This window comes from Artemia sp. Qi Xiang Cuo, chromosome 18, assembly GCF_049724085.1.
Source record: "Artemia sp. Qi Xiang Cuo chromosome 18, ASM4972408v1, whole genome shotgun sequence".
Lineage (NCBI taxonomy): Eukaryota > Metazoa > Arthropoda > Branchiopoda > Anostraca > Artemiidae > Artemia > Artemia sp. Qi Xiang Cuo.
This window is the reverse complement of record NC_142811.1, coordinates 59,661,509-59,684,613: the sequence shown is the minus strand read 5'-3', so window position 1 is coordinate 59,684,613 and position 23,105 is coordinate 59,661,509. Positions and strand designations below refer to the sequence as shown.

The 23,105-nt window shown below is 34.7% G+C and overlaps 1 protein-coding gene across 1 annotated transcript in view; it reads left to right on the top strand.

Annotated features, from left to right (window-relative positions):
* LOC148941712 (uncharacterized) overlaps positions 1-23,105 on the top strand; it is a 96,779-nt gene that overhangs the window by 5,587 nt on the left and 68,087 nt on the right. The gene's annotated exons all lie outside the window — the stretch shown is intronic.

Genomic DNA, 23,105 nt, shown 5'->3' with positions numbered 1-23,105 from the left:
GGCTTAGAGAAAGACACGCGATCTTGTCCCGTTATCGGATCAATACATTCCCCCACCGATTATGTAAATCAAGTTCTCGGAAATCCACTTCCCCCACGAGTCCTAGATCAATACATCCTTCCCCCGTTAATGCGCATGTGCAAACTTCGCCCTGGAGTCATTACACCTAGACGAACAACAACAAATCAATTGACCTTGACCCCATTAGACTCGATCGATTATCCTTGAATAAATTATGTACTGATCATATTCATTAGGGCCTCCCTACTATTATACATCAAATATTCAATTTGATGTTGTTTATACTTTCCAAGACTGTTCAAGACACATGAAGTTTTCAGTAAAGCGCCAATGACGCAGTAGGTTTTAGACTTTTACAGTGAGAGAAGGAGGTCATACCCAAACTCTTGTTTGTGGTGATTTTTGTTCGTTTCAAGCTTGATTTGCATATTCTATTCAAGTTTCACTTTTTTAAGATTTATTTATTATTTTACATTAATATCTATTGTATTTTTGTTTGCATTGATTGTTTATTTAATTTCTGTTCGTTTTAAGTTTCATTTATACTTAATAGGGAATTTTTGTTTTCGTTTTAAGATTGATGTTCATATTTAATCTAAGCATTACTCGCTTTAAGATCTATTTATTCATTTATAGTATTACTTGTTGTATATTTTCGCTATGATTGTTTATTTAATTTCTGTTCGTTTTGGGTTACATTTATTCTTTAATAGTAATTTCTGGTCGTTTTGAGTGTGAATTTTTTAAGGTATTTGTATATGCTGAGCTTAAGTTTAAAATTGCCTTTACTTTTCTTTGAAAAACCTATTTTTCGGAAAGTTTTTTAATTAATTCTTTTTCGTTTTTGATTACAAAAAATCTAAAGTTTTTAAAAATTCCTTATTTCAAAACCAAACTTAAAAAAATCAAATATTCATTAAAGTAACAAAACTGATATCAAAGTAACAATATCAAAGCGAAAAAATGGGTTGGTGTCAAACTCGGAGTTTTTATTATCTGATGTTTGAACTATTTTTAACATAATTGCTATATCAAAATTTTTATCGGATCGGTTTGGGGAAAAAGGGCGTGGAGGGACTTGTTTAAGCTTCGGTCTCTTTTGGCTCTTTAAAAGTGAACTAGAAGTTTCTATTTCCAATCAAATGAGCCCTCTAGGAATTTTATTTGAGCATCCCTTCCATAACAACCACATATGCCCCAGGGAATAATTTACAACGCCAACCCCTGGGCCCTGGGGGGCTGTGTCGATACCGGAGTTTTTTGTTATTCGAACTTTGAACTTTTTTTTAACAAAATGTATATCTCAAAATTTTTATCTGATGCATTTAGGGCGTGGAGGAAGGGGGGGGGCTAGTTGCCCCCGAACTTTTTTGACTCTTAAAAAGTGAACAAGACCTTTCAATTTCAAATCAAATTAGCCCTCTCCGAGGTTTATACAAAGTTTATATCATAAGAACCATATACGCCCCCAGGACAACACTTACAACGCCTATCCCCAGGGCTCTGGGGGGCGTTTTTGTTATATAATTTTTGAACAATTTCAAAAACACTGGCTATCTAAAAACTTATAGCGGACAGGTCTGGGGATAAAAGAGCGTGGGGGTGGGCTAGTTTAACTCTCTTGACTATTAAAAAGTAAACTAGAACTTTCAATTTCCAATCAAATGATCCCTCTATGAAGTTTATACGAACATCCCTTTCATAAGAACCATACATGCCCTTAGGGCATAACTTAGAACGTCATCCCCTGTGCCCTGGGGGATTGTATTGACACCGGAGTTTTTCTTATCCGACCTGTGAACTATTTTTTTTTACAAGATGTCTCTCTCAAAATTTTCATCAGATGGGTTTTGAAAAAGAAGGCGCGGGGGGGATAGCTTCCCTCGGATCTCTTTTGACTATTAAAAAGTGAGCTCGAACTTTCAATATCCAGTCAAATGAGCCCTCTCTGAAGTTTCTACGAGAATTCCTTTCATACGAACAATACATGCCCCAGGGAATAACTTAAAACGCTTGCCCCTGGACCATGGGGGGTTGTGACGATACCTGAGTTTTTGTTATATGGTCTTTGAACTATTTAAAAAAAAACTATCTCAAAGTTCTTATCGGATGGGTGTGAGGAAAAAACGGCGTGAAGGGGTTGGGGGGGGGGGGGCTAGGTTCCCTCCAATCTCTTGTGATTCTCAAAAAGTGAACGAGAACTTTCAATATCCAATCAAATGATCCCTCTTTGAAGTTAATACGAGCATCCCTTCCATAAGACCCATATATGCCATCAAGGCATAAATTACAACGCCTGCCCCTGGGCCCTGGTGGGTTAAGTCGACACCGGAGGGGGGGGCTGGTTACCCTCCAATAGCTTTTGACGCTTAAAAAGTGAACTAGAACTTTCAATTTCCAATTAAATGAGCCCTCTCTGAAGTTTATACGAGAATTCCTTCCATAAGAACCATATATACCCCAGGGCATAACTCATAACCCTTGCCCCTGAAGACTGTGGGGGGAATATCCTGCTCAAACATATAATTTCCAGAACTTTCAACTACGTTGAACCAAATGGCTATATCAAAATTTTGATTGGATGTGTTTGGGGAATGGTGGGCGTGGAAGGGGTGTCAGTTGCCTTAGAATCACTTTCGACTATTAAAAAGGAAACCAGCCATTTAAACTTCCAATCGAATGGGCCCTTTCTGAAGTTTCTACGACAGCGTTGTCAATACAAAACCTTATATGCCCCCAGGGCATAAATTACGACCCTTGCCCTGAGGGCTGTGGGGGAGTTCTCATCCTCAAAGACCTAATTTCCAGAACTTATAACTGCTTTTAATAAAATCACTGTCTCAAAATTTTGATTGGATGTGTTTGTGGGAATGATGGGCGTGGGGGGGGGGGCTAGTTGTCCTCCCATCACTTTCGACTATTGAAAAGGGCACCCACCCTTTGAATTTCCAATCGAATGGGCCTTTGAGTGCGATTTACGACACGCGGTTTGTTTTTAAGTTTGTTGCACAAGAAGAAAATATATTATATGATAAAAGGTGCAGATTAGGGACCCATGATGAAAATCACTTATCTCTTATCCTTTATTGTTCACTGAACTGCACTGTGAAGCTGCAGCAATATTGGTAGATTTCTTGAGTAAGTTAGAGAGGTAAATTCAATAATAACACACTTTTCACCTTCCAGTATTTACAATTCAGTTTGCAGTACTTGCTTTGAAACGGAATTAACATTTCTAATACCAATTCTCTTTCAGGAATTAAAAAAAGTATTCAAACTTTTCATTGTTGTTCAATATGTTGTTTAGCATATTGTTGGTTTGTTAACATAGTTTTTTCATAATTTGCTATCTCAAAGATAAAGGTACCATTTAATATAATTTTTAACGGATATTTTAGATATGTGAACTACCACACTTGCAAATGCACCCAACACTCCTCCCTAATGGTACCAGATATAGGCCTACACTATGTACAAAACTCTTCTGCTTTGTTGGTTTTCATTGTCTTTCAAGCTTATTTATCATCAACAGTTTGTTCTTCATGTCAAATAAAGCTAATCTTGAAAACGAAGCAAAACTAACCAGCTTTGTTTTGTATATAGCCTATATACCATTAAAGGCAGACTAGGATATATCTGCAAGGGCAGTGATTAGTATGTTTGGAATCAGTACTAAAAGGCAGAGCAAGAGGTATGGATATCTTTTAGCTGGAAAATTGACTGGAAACATTGCCCCCCCCCCTCAATTTTTTTATTAAAAAATTTATATCATTCTCAAACTCTTCAACTTAAAAAAAATAATAATTTCACTGTCGGCCCAAAATTTGACCTGGGAATTTGTCGCTTAAGAATTAGTATTAGCTCAAAATGAGATTTACGCATTGGGATTTTCTCTCAACAAATTTTCTTAAACTTGTGACTATATAGAACGTTTTTTAAGCCTGAAAATAGCAGTATGCCAATTTCCCCCAGAAATATGGAGTCATTTTCGAGGAAAAATTCATACGTAAGTAATTATTGCTTGTTTAAAGAGATAGTATATATATATATATGTGTATATATATATATATATATATATATATATATATATATATATATATATATATATATATATATATATATATATATATATATATATATATATATATATATATATATATATATATATATATATACATATATATATATATATATATATATATATATATATATATATATATATATATATATATATATATATATATATATATATATATATATATATATATATATATATATATATATATATATATATATATATATATATATATATATATATATATATATATATATATATATATATATATATATATATATATATATATATATATATATATATATATATATATATATATATATATATATATATATATATATATATATATATATATATATATATTTATATTTATATATATATATATATATATATATATATATATATATATATATATATATATATATATATATATATATATATATATATATATATATATATATATATATATATATACTATCTCTTTAAACAAGCAATAATTACTTACGTATGAATTTTTCCTCGAAAATGAATTTATTTGGAAATAAACTAAGAAAATTTACTAAACTGAACTCACATTATAAATCGCTGTAGCCAAAGCTTCCAAGTCAATAAAATTTGATTCTCTATCCTTAATGTCTTGAGACTATCTATATGATAATTTAACCTCAACGCATGTCCGTTATATACAAAATCTCAAGGGCAAATTGTGATGTAATGGGAAACCTTGCATAATTTCGTTGATTGGCTTAGAGAAAGACACGCGATCTTGTCCCGTTATCGGATCAATACATTCGCCCACTGATTATGTAAATCAAGTTCTCGGAAATCCACTTCCCCCACGAGTCCTAGATCAATACATCTCTCCCTCGTTAATGCGCATGTGCGAACTTCACTCCGGATTGATTACACCTAGACGAACAACAACAAATCAATTGACCTTGACCCCATTAGACTCGATCGATTATCCTTGAATAAATTATGTACTGATCATATTCATTAGGGCCTCCCTACCATTATACATTAAATATTGAATTTGAACTTGTTTACTTTCCAAGACTGTTCAAGACGCATATAGTTTTCAGTAGAACGCCAGTAACGCAGTAAGTTTTAGATTGTTAACAGTAAGGGCAGGTAGTGCTATTAAAACTCTTGTTTGTAGGACTTTTTATTCGTTTCAAGCTTGATTTGCATATTCTATTCAAGTTTCACTTTTTTAAGATTTATTTATCATTTTACATTAATATCTATTGTATTTTTGTTTGCATTGATTGTTTATTTAATTTCTGTTCGTTTTAAGTTTCATTTATACTTAATAGGGATTTTGTTTTCGTTTTAAGATTGATGTTCATATTTAATCTAAGCAAACATTAACCCAGACATGCAAACAAATAGAATCAGACACACAAACAGAGAAAGAAAGAAACTTTATACATTCGATAAAATGATTAAAAGTAAACTTACTAGAAAACACGCACCCATACATGTGAGAAAATAAAATCATACACATAAACAAAAAAAAACGGGCATTTTGTAAATTCAAACCAACAAAGAAATATTGATTTACTTGCAAACACTGACTCAGGCTTTTAAACATATATAATACGACGAAGAAACAGAGAAAGAGAGAAACTTTAGGCATTCAACTCCACAAATGCAGGTACTTGGATTTTCAAACACCAACCCGAACATGAAAATAAATTGAATCAGACACACAAACAGTGAAAGACATGCACTTTAGACATTCAAACCAACAAAGACAAATATTTGGACTTGCAAACACCAACCCAGACATGCAAACAAATAGAATCAGACACACAAACAGAGAAAGATAGACACTTTTGACATTCAAATCAACAAAGACAAATACTTGGACTTGCAAACACCAACGAAGACATGAAAACAAATAGAATCAGACATACAAACAGAGAAAGACATGCACTTTACACATTCAAACCAACAAAGACAAATACTTGGACTTGCAAACATCCACCCAGACCAGCAAACAAATAGAATCAGACACACAAACAGAGAAAGACAGACACTTTAGACATTCAAACCAACAAAGACAAGTTCTTGGACTTGCAAACACCAACCCAGACATGTAAACAAATAGAATCAGACACACAAACAGAGAAAGACATGCACTTTAGACATTCAAACCAACAAAGACAAATACTTGGACTAGCAAACACCAACCCAAAAATACAAACAAATAGAATCAGACACACAAACAGAGAAAGATGGACACTTTAGACATTCAAACCAACAAAGAAAGATACTTGGACCTGCAAACACTAACCCAGACATGCAAACAAATAGAATCAAACACACAAACAGAGAAAGACAGACACTATAGACATTCAAACCAACAAAGACAAATTTTTGAACTTGAAAACATCAAACCAGACATGCAAAAAAATAGAATCAGACACGCAAACAGAGAGAGACAGACACTTTAGACATTCAAACCAGCAAAGACAAATACTTGGACTTGCAAACATCAACCCAGACATGCAAACAAATAGAATCAGACACACAAACGGGGAAAGAGAGACACTTTAGACATTCAAACCAACAAAGACAAATTCTTGGAATTGCAAACACCAACGCAGACATGCAAACAAATAGAATCAGACAAACAAACAGAGAAAGACAGACACTTTAGACATTCAAACAAACAAAGATAAATTCTTGGACTTGAAAACATCAACCCAGACATGCAAAAACAAGAATCAGACACACAAACAGAGAAAGACAGACACTTTAGACATTCAAACCGACAAAGACAAATTCTTGGACTTGCAAACACCAACCCCGACATGCAAACAAATAGATTCAGACATACAAACCGAGAAAGACAGACACTTTAGACATTCAAACCAACAAAGACAAATTCTTGGAGTTGCAAACATCAACCCAGACATGAAAACAAATAGAATCAGAAACACAAACAGAGAAAGACTGACACTTTAGATATTCAAACCAACAAAGACAAATACTTGGACCTGCAAACACCAACCCAGACTTGCAAACAAATAGAATCAGACACACAAACAGAGAAAGATGAACACTTTAGACATTCAAACCAACAAAGAAAGATACTTGGACTTGCAAACACCAACCCAGACATGCAAACAAATAGAGTCAGACACACAAACAGAGAAAGACAGACACTTTAGACATTCAAACCAACAAAGACAAATTCTTGGACTTGCAAACACCCACCCAGACTTGTAAAAAAATAGAATCAGACACACAAACAAAGATACACAAACACTTTATACAATCAAACCAACAAAGACAAATTCTTGGAAATGTAAACACAAACCCACACATGCAAAAAAATAGAATCAAATACACAAACAGAGAAAGACAGACACTTTAGACATTCAAACCAACAAAGACAAATTCTTGGACTTGCAAACACCAACCCAGACATGAAAACAAATTGAATCAGACACACAAACAGAGAAAGACATTCACTTTAGACATTCAAATCAACAAAGAAAAATATTTGGACTTGCAAACACCAACCCAGACATGAAAACAAATATAATCATACACACAAACAGAGAAAGACCGACACTTTAGACTTTCAAATCAACAAAGACAAATACTTGTACTTGCAAACACCAACGATGACATGAAAACAAATAGAATCAGACACACAAACAGAGAAAGACATGCACTTTAGACATTCAAACCAAGAAATAAAAATACTTTTAAATGCAAACATCAAATCAGACATGTAAACATATCGAAACAAACACACTATCAGAAAATGGCAGACTCTTTAAATATTCAATCCAACAAAGAACATTACTTTGATATGCACACACCAATCTAGATATGAAAACAAAGCGAATCAGACACACAAACAGAGAAAGACATACACTTTAGACATTCAAACCAACAAAGACAAATACTTGGACTAGCAAACACCAACCCAAACATACAAACAAATAGAATCAGACACACAAACAGAGAAAGATGGACACTTTAGACATTCAAACCAACAAAGAAACATACTTGGACTTGCAAACACCAACCCAGACAAGAAAACAAATAGAATCAGACACACAAACAGAGAAAGACAGACACTTTAGACATTCAAACCAACAAAGACAAATTTTTGGACTTGCAAACACCAACCCAGACATGAAAAAAATAGAGTCAGACACACAAACAGAGACAGACAGACACTTTAGACATTCAAACCAGCAAAGACAAATACTTGGACTTGCAAACAACAACCCAGACATGCAAACAAATAGAATCAGACACACAAACGGGGAAAGAGAGACACTTTAGACATTCAAACCAACAAAGACAAATTCCTGGACTTGCAAACACCAACCCAGATATGCAAACAAATAGAATCAGACACACAAACAGAGAAAGAAAGACACTTTAGACATTCAAACCAACAAAGATAAATACTTGGACTTGCAAACACCAACCCAGACATGCAAAAACAAGAATAAGACACACAAACAGAGAAAGACAGACACTTTAGACAGTCAAACCGCCAAAGACAAACTCTTGGACTTGTAAACACCAACCCAGACATGCAAACAAATAGATTCAGACATACAAACCGAGAAAGACAGACACTTTAGACATACAATCCAACAAAGACAAATTCTTGGAGTTGCAAACATCAACCCAGACATGAAAACAAATAGAATCAGAAACACAAACAGAGAAAGACTGACACTTTAGATATTCAAACCAACAAAGACAAATACTTGGACTTGCAAACACCAACCCACACATGCAAACAAATAGAATCAGACACACAAACAGAGAAAGATGAACACTTTAGACATTCAAACCAAAAAAGAAAGATACTTGGACTTGCAAACACCAACCCAGACATGCAAACAAATAGAGTCAGACATACAAACAGAGAAAGACAGACACTTTAGACATACAAACCAACAAAGACAAATTCTTGGACTTGAAAATACCAACCCAGACATGTAAACAAAGAGAATCAGACACACAAACAGAGAAAACAGACACTTTAGACATTCAAACCAACAAAAACAAATACTTGGACTTGCAAACACTAACCCAGACCTATAAACAAATGGAATCAGACAAACAAACAGAGAAAGACAGACACTTTAGACATTCAAACCAACAAAGTCAAATACTTGGACATGCAAACACTAACAGACATGAAATCACATATAATCAGACAAACAAACAGAGAAAGACAGACACTTTAGAAATTCAAACCAACAAAGACAAATATTTGTACTTGCAAACATCAACCCAGACATGCAAACAAATAGAATCAGACACACAAACAGAGAAAGACAGACACTTTAGACATTCAAAACAACAAAGACAAATAATTGAACTTTCAAAAACAAACTCAGACATGAAAAAAAATAGAATCAGACACACAAACAGAGAAAGACATGCACTTTAGACATTCAAACCAACAAAGACAAATACTTGGACTTGCAAACATCAACCCAGACATGCAAACAAATAGAATCAGACACACAAACAGCGAAAGACAGACACTTTAAACATTCAAACCAACAAAGAAAAGTTCTGGGACTTGCAAACACCAAACCAGAAATGCAAACAAATAGAATCAGACACACAAACAGAGAAAGACATGCACTTTAGACATTCAAACCAACAAAGACAAATACTTGGACTATCAAACACCAACCCACACATACAAACAAATAGAATCAGACACACAAACAGAGAAAGATGAACACTTTAGACATTCAAACCAACAAAGACAGATACTTGGACTTGCAAACACCAGCCCAGACATGCAAACAAATAGAGTCAGACACACAAACCGAGAAAGACAGACACTTTAGACATTCAAACCAACAAAGACAAATTTTTGGACTTGCAAACACCAACCCAGACATGCAAACAATAGAGTCAGACACACAAACAGAGAAAGACAGACACTTTAGACATTCAAACCAACAAAGACAAATATTTGGACTTGCAAACAACAACCCAGACATGCAAACAAATAGAATCAGACACACAAACAGAGAAAGATAGACACTTTAGACATTCAAAACAACAAAGACAAATACTTGGACTTGCAAACACCAACGAAGACATGAAAACAAATAGAATCAGACACACAAACAGAGAAAGACATGCACTTTAGACTTTCAAACCAACAAAGACAAATACTCGGACTTGCAAACACCAACCTAGACATCCAAGCAAATATAATCAGACACATAAACAGAGAAAGAGATACACTTTAGACATTCAAACCAACAGAGACAAATACTTGGACTTGAAAACACCAACCAAGGCAAGCAAACAAATAGAATCAGACACACAAACAGAGAAAGACATGCACTTTAGACATTCAAACCAACAAAGACAAATACTTGGACTAGCAAACACCAACCCAAACATGCAAAAAAATAGAATCAGACACACAAACAGAGAAAGACGGACACTTTAGACATTCAAACCAACAAAGACAAATTCTTGGACTTGCAAACACCAACCCAGACATGCAAACAAATAGAATCAGACACACAAACAGAGAAAGACAGACACTTTAGACATTCAAACCAACAAAAACAAATTTTTGGACTTGCAAACACCAACCCAGACATGCAAAAAATAGAGTCAGACACACAAACAGAGACAGACAGACACTTTAGACATTCAAACCAGCAAAGACAAATACTTGGACTTGCAAACATCCACCCAGACATTCAAACAAATAGAATCAGACACACAAACGGGGAAAGAGAGACACTTTAGACATTCAAACCAACAAAAACAAATTCTTTGACTTGCAAACAATAACGCAGACATGCAAACAAATAGAATCAGACAAACAAAAAGAGAAAGACAGACACTTTAGATATACAAACCAATAAAGATAAATTTTTGGACTTGCAAACATCAACACAGACATGCAAACAATAGAATCAGACACACAAACAGAGAAAGACAAACACTTTAGACATTCAAACCAACAAAGACAAATTCTTGGACTTGCAAACACCAACCCAGACATGCAAACAAATAGAATCAGACACACAAACAGAGAAAGACATGCACTTTAGACATTCAAACCAACAAAGACAAATATTTGGACTTGCAAACACCAACCAAGACATTCAACCAAATAGAATAACACACACAAACAAAGAAGGACAGACACTTTAGAAATTCAAACCAACAACTACAAATTCTTGGACTTGCAAACATCAACCCAGACATGCAAACAAATAGAATCATACACACAAACAGAGAAAGACAGACACTTTAGACAATCAAACCAACAAAGACAAGTTCTTGGACTTGCAAACACCAACCCAGACATGCAACAAATAGAATCAGACATACAAGGAGAGAAAGACACGCACTTTAGACATTCAAACCAACAAAGACAAATACTTGGACTTGCAAACACCCACCCAGACATGCAAACAAAAAGAATCAGACACACAACACACACATAGCTTGCACACACACACAGATACACACACACACACACACACACACACATACACACACAGAGACACACAAACAAAAACAAAAACAAGGAAAAAAAAAAAAAAACACACACACACAAACAAAGACAAAAACACAAAAAAACAAACAAACACACACAAAAGATAAAAAACACACAAACACTCTCAAGCACACACAAACACACACACACACACGCACACACCCACACACACACACACACACACACACACACACACACACACAAACACACACACTCACACATACACAGAAAAAAATACACACACACACACACACACACACACACACACACACACACACACACACACACACACACACACACACACACACACACACACACACACACACACACACACACACACACACACACACACACACACACACACACATACACACACACATACACACACATACACACACACTTACATAGACACACACATACTCACTCACACACACACACATAAACATACACACAAACAAACAAAAAACAAAAACACACACACACACACAAACACACACACACACACAGAGAGAGAGAGAGAGAGAGAGAGAGAGAGAGAGAGAGAGAGAGAGAGAGAGAGAGAGAGAGAGAGACAGAGAGAGAGAGAGACAGAGACACACACACACACAGAGACACAGACACAGAGAGACACACAGACACACACACAAACAGACACATTGTTACTTACTTACACTTTTTTCATAATTTCTTCAGTGAAATTTCTGCATTGTGTACCCAATAGGTGAAAACAATAAAGAGTTTATTACTTACTTGCGATTTTATCATGATTTCTCGAATTAAATATCTGCATTGTGTCCAGGAAGCGAATTCAAGAAAGCGATTGTTACTTACAATTTCTGCACAATTTAATGAAAAGAATAGAACTATTCTAAAGAATAAAGACGGGTTAAGCTTAAAGATATTTATTGCTTAAACGTATTTACAGATTTTTTGAGAAAAAAAAAACAACAACAAATGTGTGTGTGTGTCTATGTGTGTGTGTGTGTATTTGTATGTGTGTGTGTGTGTGTGTGTTTGTGTGTGAGTGCGAGTGTGAGTGGGTGTGTGTGAGTGAGTGTGAGTGAGTGTGTGTGGGAGTGCGAGAGTGAGTGGGTGTGTGGGTGTGTGTGTGTTTGTGTGTGTGTTTGTGTGTGTGTGTGTATGTGTTTACATAAAAATAGTACTTAGAGTTCACTCTTAAACATCCACAAACGATGGTCCCATGATATAGAATAGTTTTTACCATGTCTTATGGATTTATCACGATCAGGTATGTTCTTAGGTATTCACTGTACGAAGAACCTAACCTCGTCTTCAGGACGGTGATAACCCCCTTCAAATTCAGGACACTTAAACTCTTCTAGATTGAAAAGTGGAAACCTAGGGTCACACTTTTGAATTAAAACTTTATCTGTAGGTACATTGCCCTTTACGTAGAGTGCTTCAACCCCGAAAAAGCTGCAAATTTCACTGACCTCCTCCTGAACATTTCTCAGTTCCTGACCAGCATTATTAAGTGGTGTAATCACTCTATCGTAGAATCCCAGTCTGTTTATATGACGTAATGTAGTACTCCACAAGCTTTTATCATACTCAAACATGTTATAGTTCACTATCCAATGATAACAGTCAATTTCTTCGAGTTCCATAGACAATAATAAAAATACACATTCAAATATAACACCACAAGATGATTTTTTCAAACTGATAAATTCTGTGTCATACAGTCCTATCATCTTGGAAGTTATTAATGTAGTTGTTAAGTAGAAAAATACTCATCAAACTTTTGTACCTTCGCTCAAGGTTGAATGGAGTTATGGCTAGGGGGATGAGCCCTAAACCCATCTGAATTCATTGTAGGGAGGAGTCATAAAACCCTTGGAAGTCATTGCGGGGAGGAGTCATTGAACTCTCGGTATCTATTGCATGTAAATGAAGTCTGGAAATTACAATTTTTTTTTATAATATCTGTATTGTGTATTCATGAGTCGAATTCAAGAAAGAGTTTGCTACTTACTTACTTACATTTTTTTTTCATAATGACAAATACGACAATGGATGATGGTAGAGAATTTATTCATTATAATAGATTGAATTTGTCAATGTTATCCGACGTATCCGACATATGATATCGATAAAGAATGTTAATAAAGAATTTGTTCAATTTGATACGTAAATTATGTCAGTGTTATCAAACGTATCTGTCAAAAGACATCGATAAAGAATATATTCACGCTGATACTTTGATTATGTCAATCCTGTCCGAAGTATCGGTCAATAGATATTGATTGACAATTTATTCATTCTTATAATTATATTTTATGTATGTTAACTTACCTATTTAACTCATGATGTGTGCAAATTCCTTTTGTAACATATCCGTTATTTTAATAGACATTTTAAAAGTTCGATATGCTAGCTTAATCTAAAAATAATGAACACATAACAATGTAAGGCATAATATATTTTTAATGAAATAATGTCATGTAAAATATTAATACAAAAAATATAAATTATTAAACATCATTAATGTTAATTAACAACTTTGAAACTTTATAATCTAAACCATAAAATACTTAGTTGTTTTTTTTCTTGATGCTATAGCGGTGGTCTTCTGTTTGTTCATAATAAATAGACCAATGAATATTCAAATTTGGCTCCTAAAAAATTCTTATAGGTGTTTCATCGACAGGGTCAATATGCTTTTCGTCTTTGGTATTATTTGATTCATTGACTGTTTGATCAATGGCAGCAACGTTTGCTGATACTTTTTCTTTCATTGATTCATCTTTATATTCCTTCGTGATATTTTCTGCCAATGCCCTTTTTATTTTTCTAGCAATTTCACTGTCTATTATCACACTATTTTTACACAGGTAACAGTTCCGGCATGTAGACAGGATATGATTCATGATATTAGTAGAAGAGTAGGCCTTTCTTTTCGTCTTTCCTTTCATTTGAATACTAATACCCGAAAGCTGACAATATGGTTTAACACTGGGTAACATGTTACCACAAGCACTAGCAAGAAGATGCCCCTATTCATCAACTATTATTTTTATGTTGACCTTCTCCTTGATTGCAATCATCACCGGAGATTTCAATCTCGCACATTCACCATAATAAAAGTTAAACTTTTTTTGGTACTCCAAAGAAATTCAATTCCTTACTGTCATGACAATGCACGCATACGTTTCCGATAGTGCTACCACTTGTACTTAAAATACTTCTCATAGTACTTCTCATTAAAATACGTTTCATATTTTAAATACTTCTCCTTGTCAGCATTCAGTCTACAATAACACTATCATGTGAACACACTTTCCTAAAATGCTTCATTTTCACTTTTTTAGAGATATTAGTTACGTGTTTATCGTTCCACTGTGTAAAAAATACTGATTTAATATATGCAATAGACTAGGTAGTGTCGATAACCGGCCAGAGAGCAATAGCGGGAAAGCCACATTGTGTCTCTGAGCAAGCATAGAGTACAATTGTTAGAACCGTAAAAATATCTGTTGAGGAGGTATCATTAGCAATAACCTACTTCTAATGAAGCATATCAAGTCACCTGTTTACCGGGTATTAAATAACTACCGTTTTTATTCCCTCTAGCATTATATTGGCTTACACTGAAAATAGTTGAACGGAAAAAATAAAAGCCCGATAAATATTTACTAGTTGGTGTGACAAACACGGCGTAACGTTTAGCTAGATAAGAAAAAGATGAATACGGTTAAGTAATAGTCTTTTATTCACTATTTTACATGAATAAACTGATTTAGTCGAGGGAATGAATCCTTATTCTAGAAGTCCTACTCATACAAGTGAAGTTAGAATAAGTGAATGAGGTAATTATATTGGCTTACACTGAAAATAATTGAACAGAAAAAATAAAACCTCGATAAATATTTACTAGTTGGTGTGACAAACACAGTGCAACGTTTGGCTAATAGCTATAAAATACAATAAAACAAATATCTGTCGAGGAGGTATCACTAGCAATAAACTATTTCTAATGAAGCATTTCAAGTCACCTGTTTACTGGGTACTAAATAACTACCATTTTTATCCCCCTCAAAACTTAATTTACCCCAAACGTATCATTTTTCTGCACCAACCACAAAACTCAATTCCTCCTAGAATTATTTCAACTAAATACTTACCCTCGCCTCTCACAGAAAGTTCAGAAAGACACAATAGCCTTATTTATAGTCGAACGTTTGCCCGAATAATTAACACATACCCTTTTTCCATACCATCCATAAAACAATTCCTCCTAGAATTATTTAAACTATTTAGTTACTCAAGCCCTAGAAAGTTCAGAAAAACACAATAGCCTGATTTATAGTGAAGCGTTTCTTAGTCCTATGTTTACCCGAATATTCAACATGTACCATTTTTCCACACCAGCCACAAAACTCAATTCCTCCTAGAATTATTTAAACTAAAAACTTACCCCCGCCATTCACAGAAAGTTCAGAAAGACACAAAAATCTATTTTAAAATGTATAAGAATTATTTATTTAACAGAAATCCTCGTTTTTTGAGTGGCCATCAAGTAAATAAAAAATAACACAGAATAAAACAACAGAGTCTCTCAAACCCCGTAAAGCTATTTTAAAAGGTATAAGAATTATTTATTTAACAGATATCCTAGCTTTTTGAATGGCCACCAAGTAAAGAAAAAATCACACAGAATAAAACGACAGAGTCTCTCAAAATCTCTGAATACATTTAAAAAGGTATAAGAATTATTTATTTAACAGAAATTAGCGCTTTTTTAATTACCGCCGAGTAAAGAAAAAATCACACAAAATAAAACGAAAGAGTCTCGCAAAAACCGTAAACATATTTTCCAAGGCATAAGAATTATAACAGAAATCCTCGCTTTTTGAATGGCCGCCATGTAAAGCAAAAATCACAATCACTCAGAATAAAACAAAAGAGTCTCTCAAACCCTGTAAAACTATTTTAAAAGGTGTAAGAACAATTCATTTAACAGAAATCCTTGCTTTTTGGATGACCACCAAGTAAAGAAAAAATCACACAGAATAAAACGTTAGAGTCTCTCAAACCCCCTAAAGCTATTTTAAAATGTATAAGAATTATTTATCTAACAGAAATCCGCGCTTTTTGAATGACCACCAAGTAAAGTAAAAATCACACAGAATAAAACAACAGAGTCTCTCAAACCCCGTAAAGCTATTTTAAAATGTACAAGAATTATTTATTTAACAGAAATCCTCGCTTTTTGAATGGCCACCATTTAAAGAAAAAATCACAATCACACAGAATAAAACAACAGAGTCTCTCAAACCCTTTAAAGCTTTTTTAAATGTTATAAGAATTATTTACTTAAAATAAATCATTGCTTTTTGAATGTTCACAAATTAAAGAAAAATTCAAAAATAATAAAACGACAGAGTCTCTCAAACCCCGTAAAGCTATTTTAAAATGTATAAGAATTATTTATTTAACAGAAATCCTTGCCTTTTGAATGGCCACCATGTAAAGAAAAAATCACACAGAATAAAACAACAGAGTCTCTCAAACCCCGTAAAGCTATTTTAAAATGTATAAGAATTATTTATTTAACAGAAATCCTCGCCTTTTGAATGGCCACCACGTAAAGAAAAAATCACACAGAATAAAACAACAGAGTCTCTCAAACCCCGTAAACCTATTTTAAAATGAATAAGAATTATTTATTTAACAGAAATCCTCGCTTTTTGAATGGTCACCAAGTAAAGAAAAAATCACACAGAATAAAACAACAGAGTCTCTCAAACCCCGTAAAGCTATTTTAAAAGGTATAAGAATTATTTATTTAACAGAAATCTTCGCTTTTTTGAATGACCACCAAGTAAAGAAAAAATCACGCTTTATTTTCGATTCTGAGTATTTTTGATTTTCCCTCCAAAATTGACCCCCTCCCCTATCCTGCCCTCAGAAATGGGGGAACGAAGGGCCTCTGAGCCTTCCCCTTGAGGAAGATCCCGTTTATTTTCTATTCTGAGCATTTTTGATTTTCCCTCCAAAATTGACCCCCCCCCTCCCCTGCCCGCAGAAATGGGGGGAACGAAGTGCCTCTGCGCCTTCCCTTTGAGGCAGATCCCATTTATTTTTGATTCTTAGCATTTTTGTTTTTCCCTCCAAAATTGACCCCCCCCTCTCCTGCCCTCACAAATGGGGGACCGAAGGGCCTCTGAGCCTTCCCGTTGAGGCAGATCCCATTTATTTTCGATTCTGAGTATTTTTTGGTTTTCCCTCCAAAATTGACCCCCCTGCCCTCAGAAATGGGGGAACAAGGGGCCTCTGGGCCTTCCCCTTGAGGCAAATCCCATTTATTTTCGATTCTGAGCGTTTTTGAGTTTCCCTCCAAAATTGACCCCCCTATCCTGCCCTCAGAAATGGGGGAACGAAGGGCCTCTGAGCCTTCCCCTTGAGGCAGATCCCATTTATTTTCGATTCTGAGCATTTTTGATTTTCCCTCCAAAATTGACCCCCCCTATCCTGCCCTCAGAAATGGGGGAATGAAGGACCTCTGAGCCTTCCCCTTGAGGCAGATCCCATTTATTTTGGATTCTGAGCACTTTTGATTTTCCCTCCAAAATTGACCCCCCCCCCCTCCCCTGCCCTCAGAAATGGGGGGAACGAAGGGCCTCTGAGCCTTCCCCTTGAGGCAGATCCCATTTATTTTCGATTGTGAGCATTTTTGATTTTCCCTCCAAAATTGACCCCCCCCGCCCTCAGAAATGGGGGAACGAAGGGAACGTTAAACTATTTCAAATTGACAACACTGTCCAAACATCACATGTGTATTATACAGTACACAATCACCCCATCTCGCCCAAAAAATATTTTATTCAGAGATTCCATTTTCATAGACTGATGTTGTTTCAAATTTATAACAAATTACCTGAGTTAACAACTCCTTCGGGGTTACCTTAACTGCTAATCAGTTTAATCCTTTTTCTTCTCCACCTTCATAAAATACAATCACTAATTAGAATCATTCACACTCCTATTATTCAAAACATTAATTAATATCGTTCATAGTGTCCAATTTGCGAATTCCTTATCTATTTTACTCTTTGAAAGAGTTATTAAACTGTGAAATGCTACAACACGACAGTCTATTTCATAGGCAAAATATTTGAATTCCTTTTATTCAAATCCAATCACCTATCAAGTTATCAAAAAATATTTGAATATATTAAGTTATAGGCAATACTGGTTTAGAAAAACTAGAATAGTGACATAATTTCACTTTATCGACCCTCAAATTCCATTTAGGTTGCCGTGACCAGAAGTATAATGCTATGTGAGAGGATACTCACTCTCTTTGAAAAGTTGTAGAGGCGCTATAGAATAACGTAGAAATTGTTATACCTCCGAGCAAAGTATAAGGCCATGTGAGGGAGCTCTGAATCTCTTTGAAAAGGTGTAGAGCTTCTATAGAATAACGTAGAAATTGCTATACCTCTGAGCAAATCCAGACGAAGCATACTACTAGTGCTGCCCATGCAAAAAAGTGATTTTCCTTGTTGTTCAAGGAGGCGGACTGCAATTCCCCTTTAGTAGGTTTTCGACTATGTCGATTCCAATGGTACACTTTTTATTTTGAAATGACGCCATTTTCAAGGGGCTTGAGGCTTTTTTCGAAATCACCGAAAATTTCTTTTCGTAATAAATGTTTACTTTTAAGACGAAACAAAATAATAGTCACCATTCCTGGTTCAATGTCATTTGGCTATTTTTTTCACTAGGCAGTTTTTTTCAAAATGTGTTTTTAAACTTTTGGTTACTATGGGCTGTGGTTCGCTCTTTACTAGGTTGCAGCTACCGCTACAGCTTGTACCAAACAAATTCTGCATCAAGGGTGACGGCAGAAAATTTTCCAGGGGGAGAGGGCAAATGCCAAAATACCAGTGGTGGTTGGGTGACAGGGAATATATTTCAGGAATTTTTTTTTAATTGGAATAAGTTTATTTTGTAAATACTTTTAGGGAAAACCTCTCAAATTAGAAAGAACAATTAAATTGCATGCAAAATGAAACAAAACAAAGTAAATTTTAAATAGCACGGATTCCTGGCAAAGGGATTAATTTGTTTAATCAATAATATATTTAATTATTATGCATTTAATCTTAAAAGAAAATCAGATTCAAACCAAAATTACAGAAAGACTGCTTCCATAGATTATAACAGATGTAGACTTGTCTTTATTCAATTTCCTACACCTTAGAATAGTTTACAGAAGGAGCAGAGATATTAAAAAAAAACCATCCTGCCTGCACCGATACCAAGTTTTGATTTTATAACAGTCATATAAAAAGTACCTGTTTCACAACAGGACAATACTCCCCCTCGAACTTAAATCTCTTATATATTCAGACATGAAAAAAAAAATACAATAGCGAAAGAAGAACAAAATATTTCATTTTTCAATGATCTCTGTTTGGATTTTGATGGGCAATCAAACAGTTCATAGTAATATACTGTATATAAAATTTGACTGATATTCTAAAATAGTGAAAAAGACCCCCTCGAAGTCATAGAATTTTAATGAAATCACACCATCGGATTCAGCGTATCAAAGAATCCTACTGTAGAGGTTTCAAGCTCATATCTGCAAATATTGTGGAATTTTGTCATTTTTGCCAGAAGAAAGATCACGGATGCGTGTTTATTTGTTTTTTGTTTTGTTTTTGTTTTTTTTTCCCTAGGGGTTATAGTAGCGACCCAGTGGGCCTACACTGTCGAGAGAGTGTTCATTCTAATGAAAATGAAAGGTTGTAGTACCCTTTTTAAGTAACCAAAATAGTTGGAGGGCAACTAGGCCCCCTCCTACGCTACTTTTTTCCCAAAATCATCCGATTAAAATTTTGAGATAGCTTTTTTTCTTCAGCATACTTTAAAGGCCCAATAAATATGTCTTTAGACATAAAATGACCCCCTAAAGCCCCGGGGGAAAGCTTTTTAAGTTATAAGATTTACATGTTGTTTCAATGGTTATTGGGAATATGCATAAATTTTTCGGGTGGGGAGGGGAGGAATAATTTTCTGCTGGGAGGACTTTACACTGGGATAATTTTACATGGAGAGGGAAGTCTCCAGGGGGTGAACTTTTCACGGGAAATTTTACACTTGGTGAATCTGCTCGAATTTCTATACGAAAGTTCTTTATGTCTTGCTTTTCTTTACCGATTAAATTTTAGGCGTGGAGATGTTATGGGTAATTGTCCGGGTTAAATTTTCGCCAGGATTGAATTGTCCAGAGGATATTTCTGTGGGAAGGGGGATTTTTCCGTGGAGGCAGAGCCACGTATCCTGGTGTTATTAAAAAAACGATCAGATATTAAATAAAAAATACAAGTTTTTTCAACTGAAAGTAAGGAGCGATATTAAACTTAAAATGAACTGAAATTATTACATATATGATGGGGGTTGCCCCCTCCTCAACAACTCACTCTTTACGCTAAAATTCAAATTTTGTACCAATTCTTTAAAAACAAACAACAACTGAAACACAAGGGTCGTTTAATTAGAACAATAAATAAAAAGTGCCGAAAAACTGTAGCGTGAAGAGTGAGGTATTGAGGAGGGGGCAGCCCCCTAATATACGTTATAATTTCTATTCTTTTTAAGTTTTTATATTGCTCCTTGCTATCTGTTGAAAAAAACTTTTTTTTTATTTAATGAAGCTTAGAGATAAACATTTTTCTAAAGGCAATGAAAAAAGTATGTCAATTAAAGTAAAAGTATATAAAAATGGAAAAAATAAATAAATAAAAAAATCACAGAAAACAATAGCCTATTTACAAAAACTAAGAAATAAACTCCAAGCATTCAGTTCTGTTGAGCAATGCCGAAGCTTTGGACGGATATTTTTTAACAATATCGACAGTTTTGAACTTGGTTATCACACACCAAAATTTCTACTGCCTTTAGACTCTATCGGTTACAAAAAGTAGGCTAATGCATTATCAAAGTAGTTTGTTCAAAGTAAAACATTAAAACTGAGATTAAAAAATAAAATAAAAATTTTTAATTCAATATTTTTAATTTTGAACACCCAAAACCAATATATTTGACACCTTTATACTTCATAGCTGTAAACAACTAAATCTTCTTCTAAGCGAAAACTAGATAAACACAGTCACTCCTCGAAAAATAAATACATGACAAAAAACGCAAAAAAACCTTTCCGTTCAGAGGGAAATACAAAAATTCCCAGAATTCCGGGAAACATTTCTGATTATAGTGGCTTCATTTATCAGCTCATGGGTACTCTGGCAATGCAAGCAAAGGTTGACGGCATATTTTTAGCCAACTCGCCCCTTATTAAGTTGTTTTCCTTGTGTGTTTCATTAGTTATACGAACTTTCTAGGGTACTTATAACAGCACTGATTACTAATAAAAAAAACATATTTAGAATCACCATAAAAAAACTGACTTTTTGATCGAATGTTATAAGTAATTAGGCTCTTACACTTTCATTATAGGGTCAAAATCTATTGTCAGGCAGTCAACAATGGGGCAACACACATTTTTTTTTATGCTTTTTTTCTTTTGGTTTCCTTATAATTACTTTAAAGTCTCAAATTTTCTAGGGAGGGGGCGGTGACCCGCCTGGCCCCCCCCCCGCCAGAGCTCATGTTTTGCATGCAGACCCGCTATACTTTAACCCCCTACCTCTCTAATATGCAAATCTAAAGCCCAAATTTATTTCTAAAGTAGCGAAGAAACTAACGAAAAAGTTGGTGCGTTCTCGAATTTTACACAGCGTAAACCTGAGTGAATGGCGCACAATACACAAGTACTAAAATTCCTTCCCCCTACAGAAATCAAAAATAAAACTCAAATAAAATTCTCAAATTTGGAAAGCATTATTTTCCACGAGGTAGGGGTATTTTGTTGGGGGAGGGGGTTCGCCTAGGACCAAACGACTTATTACTTTAGTGGAAAGTTCTGGGCGCAAAAAATTGAATGCAATTTCGATTGATAAGATATTTTTTTTTTTGCCAAAAAGTGTTAACAATGAGATAAATAAACCCAAATTATTCAATAGGCTATACAGAAGGGGGAAGGGTTGATACTGCTCCTGCTTGCATCAACCGGGATGCAGGATATTGCTGGATGATCTTGGCATGTTTGATTTTTATTTACTTTAAAATGTGCTGAAAATCAAGGGGAGATTCGATTCTCCTCTCTTTTTTTTCCAAAAATAGCGATTCCGAAGACCGACATCACCTTAATTTTTATTTTCTTAGTAAAAAAAAATCCTGTGTCTAGGAGTGGGTTGAACCCGGTTTTTCAAGATCACTTCAACATATGAAGCTTTTTTTTTGAGGCTATTAGTCCCTTATTCCAAGACCTTCGTCTTTTATTACGATGCGACGGGATAAAAGCCTGTCGACCAACCCTTGTCTAATTATTTAGACTTAGAACCGACAGTTGTGACTGACATGAAATAGAAAATCCTT